Genomic DNA, 4,642 nt, shown 5'->3' with positions numbered 1-4,642 from the left:
AGCGAGAAGATGTTCGTGCGGGACGTGGCGCCTGGCTGCACGTGATCTTTGCCAATGGTAGTGTTAAAAAAGTTAGGCCATAAAATTCACACCCATAAATATATCAAAAACCATAACTCGACGGCTCCCAGAAATTTAGTACTGAATAAGAGTTCTACATCGATAGTTGTATTATTTGGCAAATTATTTTGAAGTAGGGTCTTTGCAGACATTTTTCTCTCATCATCAATTTTTTTCCTATAAACTTTAAATTTAAACTTAAATTTAAAACAGTTAATTTAAAATTTAACTGTAATAGTCCTTGCTGGTCTGTCACCTGGCTTGTGGCTGATGTCATGACAATCTTATGGCCTGGATTTTATGGCTTTATAACTAGTGATTTATTTCTAAGCATTGGTATCTAAGACAGAGAGAACATGTTAATCGATGAGCAGAAACCACAGCCCCTCTTTGGCCTGTGTGACCTTCATTGTTGACGTACGTTCTGAGCTTTGCTGGCACTGTTCTCCATGGGTTTAGGATTGTTTTGGAGAATGGAAAAGGAGGAGTAGGACCAGGAAGTGGAATTATTTTTCTGGCATTTTTTTTAAGTTGGTCATTTATGTCAAGAGAAATTGTATTATTGTGCTTTCAAAGTAGCAAGATTCTGACTAAACAAATATTCCAATCAGCCTTTCCCTGACAGCCTCGTTCATCTTAGTTTGGAATGTGTAGTTTTGATAGAGGGGGTAAGTAAAATGCTTTGCCTACCTTCTGGTCTCTGGGTCATATTTTACCCTAGTTCTGTATTAACTATTCCCAAATGCTTGAAAGCAGTAAACACAGAAGTCTCTAAGAACCGGGCTCAGAGGGCAGCTCAGGAGCGTGTGAAGAGCCGCGTGAGCGGACCGGGCTGTGCTCTGCGTGTGCGCTTGCGCTCCGAGTGCGGCCTCACTCACTCCCCGTGCCAGGCGTCCTCAACTATGGCCCGCGGCCACATGCCGCCCTCCGAGGACGTCTATCCGGCCGGCTCTCCAGGTGTTTTCACCGCCGCTGCCTGTCCTGCTTTGCAGTCCACTCGTCCGGGGCCTGCAGTGCGCACTCCCCGACAGTCTGAGGGACAGAGAACTGGCCCCTGTTTTACAAGTTTGAGGCCCCCTGCTATGCTGTACGTGCTCTCAAAAATATGAGCCCAGTTTTGTCTGTTTATAAAGTGCTCTTATACATGCCAGTTCATTTGCTCTTCTAAACCAGTGGTTTTCAAAGTAGTCTTCACACCTTCACATACCCCAGGGGAGAAGAAAATGTTAAAACTCTGATAGATATTTAATTGTTACCTTGTCTTAGGGTTGCTCTAAAAGTATATAACATATTAGTACAAGAAGACAGTTATTTGTAAACATACTTGTGTTAGGGGTACGTGCAATATATATGTTTTTTGATAATTGGTGCAAGATCAAAAAGGTGTGACAATCCCTGCTATGGTCTTAGTGTTTCTCCAAGTGTGGCCAGAGGATTACCCACGTGAATGATGCAGATACCAGGGCTCTACCCAAGACCTCCTGAGTCCGAATCTCTAGGAGGTGAGGCCCAGAAATTTGCTTTTTAAGCAGGCACATCACATGCCCCAGGGGCATGCTGACGTTTGAGAAAGTCTGCTTTCAACTTTGGGAAATAAGAATGATCCCCATTTTACAGATAAGGAAACTGAGGCTCAGAAAAGTTAAGAAACTTGGCCAGGTACGGTGGCTCACGCCTGTAATCCTAGCACTCTGGGAGGCCGAGGCGGGTGTATTGCTTGAGGTCAGGAGTTCAAAACCAGCCTGAACAAGAGCGAGACCCCGTCTCTACTATAAATAGAAAGAAATTAATTGGCCAACTAATATATAGAAAAATTAGCCAGGTATGGTGGCGCATGCCTGTAGTCCCAGCTACTTGGGAGGCTGAGACAGAAGGATCGCTTGAGCCCAGGAGTTTGAGGTTGCTGTGAGCTAGGCAGACACCACAGCACTCACTCTAGCCTGGGCGACAAAGCGAGACCCTGTCTCAAAAAAATAAAAAAAAAAAAGAAAAGTTAAGAAACTTAAACCCAAGGTCATCCAGTGGTCAAGGGTGACAGCCAGATCCCATGCCAGGTTTATTAGGATTAAAGAGGAACGGGTGTGTGAAGGCACGTGCCACATGGGCAGAGCCTCTGCAGATCTGGAGGTCATGACACGTGTGGCTGCAGGCGTCACCCAAGAGCCAACCCAGGGTGCACTTTTCTCCATCTCTAGGCACCAAGAGAACAGTGAGACCTGAGTCTTGTTACACAAATACATGTCCTTTCTTCCGCCCCCCCAGAATTTTAAAGCTTGAATTCAAGATGACTGAAAAATCAGGTCAGCCAAGCTCCCTGCTGCTTGGCTGCAAACATTGGTTTCCTCAAGGTTTTGTCTCAGTGCTGTCCTCAGGGTAACATGACTCATTATGGAGACCAAGCCCTCAGCAGCTGCCCGAATCCACTGTCTGTCCACCTTTCCACAAACCAGAAAGCCTCATTATTCTATCGGAGCAGTGCCTGAAAAATAAATGTAATTTCTATTCTCTCAAATTCCTATAACTTTTGCTCTCATAGCCCTGGTTTATAACTTTATTACACGATACCACAATCTCACTATTGGCAGTCAGAAATCTTGGTTAGCTGCATGATGTCCCCCTCACCCAGACTGTGAGAAGTCTTTGTTCTTTCAGTCAACAAATAACCACGCTATTGAGTTCCCACTTTGTGCCATACACTGTTTTAGATCCTTTGTTTAGTGTAAGGCTGGTGGCGGCCCTCCCTTCCCTAGACCAAAAAAGAAAAGGCTCATGAGACCACACCCGCCAAGGACAAAACTGCCAGGCCCCGCTGAGAGGATCCACACCCAGATGTCCACCGGATAAGAACGTTTCGCAAATACCGCCAGCCCCTCCTATTTCTCAGTGACCACCAAAGGTTGCCCCAGCTCTTCATGCCAAAAGTTCTAGCCTGCCCAAAGGGTAAAAAAGGCCGCACCCCCTTCAAACGGAGGCGACTTCTGGGGCCCCCATCTCTTGGGGCCCCAGAACCTCATCTGGGAGCACTAAGCAAAGCCACGTGGTTTGGTCCCACTCTTTCCCTCTCTCTCTCTCTGTCTTTTCTTTTCGCTGCCGCCAAAAATCCTTATATTTAGTATAGTTACTTTAGTTGAAAAAAAATTGCTAATAGTTGACTCCAGGCGACTTACTGAAATGTGCATGCAAGAATCATCTGCAGCTAACACACTGGCTTGCATAAAAAGTGGCACCTTAAAGCAGCCGGGGGTGCTTCAGAAGTCAGTGGCCTGTTTAGGCATGTTTGCTTTAACCTGATACATAGGAGAAACAAATCTAGTAAATGAAGTAAATGAGCTGCTTATTTTTCTCTAAGTTAACAGGGAAAGCATTTACCATGAAAAACAAATGTCAGCTAGTCTGTGTTTGTCCCCAACTCCAAAATAAAGGATTTTAAAATTAATGAGGTTAATCTAGAGAAAAAACAAAACAGAACCAGAAAGCAAGAATTTTTACATTTTCATCCTAAAGACTCGTTGTGCGAATAGGAGTGCCCTTAGAGAAGAAGAAAGTCCACACCCAAGACCTGAGCTTCATCCTGTGCTGCAGGAGCGATCGTGTCCCCTCGGCTAGGTGGCTGCACACACGCCCACACCTGGGAGGTCTGGAGATCTTTGCTCAGGTACTTGCATTTGGAATCTCATTCATTCTCTAGAGCCTCCTGCTTGGAGGTTCCGATGGGAGAAGTAGAAAGAGAACAGAGAATCAGGGAGACGGAGTGGGGCGGAAAGAGATTGAAATGACAAATGGCTCACACTGAGCATGGACAAATGGGCACGTCCTATGTACGAAACCTAAAATTCTCTTCTTTTGTTTGGGGATCTAGTTTGCCAGTTATAACGATTTGCTACTATCTGCCTTGGCAACCAGGGAAAAACATTTAATTTCATCTTTATATGATAGTTCAATTTCCCCCAGTAACTTCTTAGCTCAAGAAACCTCTATGTAGAATATAAATAAAATAATCTTAAATCAAAATTAAGATTTAACAGAGTAAATATCCACGCAATGCACTTGGCTAAGGATTACTGAGAACTGGGAGGTCTGTGTCTAATCATAGTTCATGGCTTACAGTCAGAGTACGTCTGTGCTTTCAAGTTGTCCAGAACGTTTGAAAAGGTTCACTATTTTCAATGTCACCTTTCTGATCGATGGTGGCAACAAGCTACAGAAAGAAGACACTACACACATCAGGATGCTCAGGCAGTTGCTAGCTAACCTGGTGGATAAAGCTAAAATCTGGAATTTCAACTTGAAGATTCATGTTTCCCTTTAATGTCCTCTGGGGGAGCCTGGATATTAAGTTAAAGATGAAAGGGATTGCTCCTAAAAATCACTTGTAATCCTTGGCCATCTGTAAACCTTTATGGAGCTGTTGTTCACCATAAAAGAATCTTTAAAGTTTAAGAGAGTTGTCAATTACAGTGAACGCTGCAGCTGTTCTGAAATGTAAAAGTATACACCTATGCAAATGCAAAAGTGGGTTTCTAGGCAGGAGAAAGAGTCCTGTCTGCCTTAATACTTTATCCCTTGTCTGAATTTTTTTCGT

Source organism: Microcebus murinus, chromosome 3 (assembly GCF_040939455.1).
Source record: "Microcebus murinus isolate Inina chromosome 3, M.murinus_Inina_mat1.0, whole genome shotgun sequence".
Taxonomy (NCBI): Eukaryota; Metazoa; Chordata; class Mammalia; order Primates; family Cheirogaleidae; genus Microcebus; species Microcebus murinus.
Note: the sequence above shows the minus strand (reverse complement) of the source record.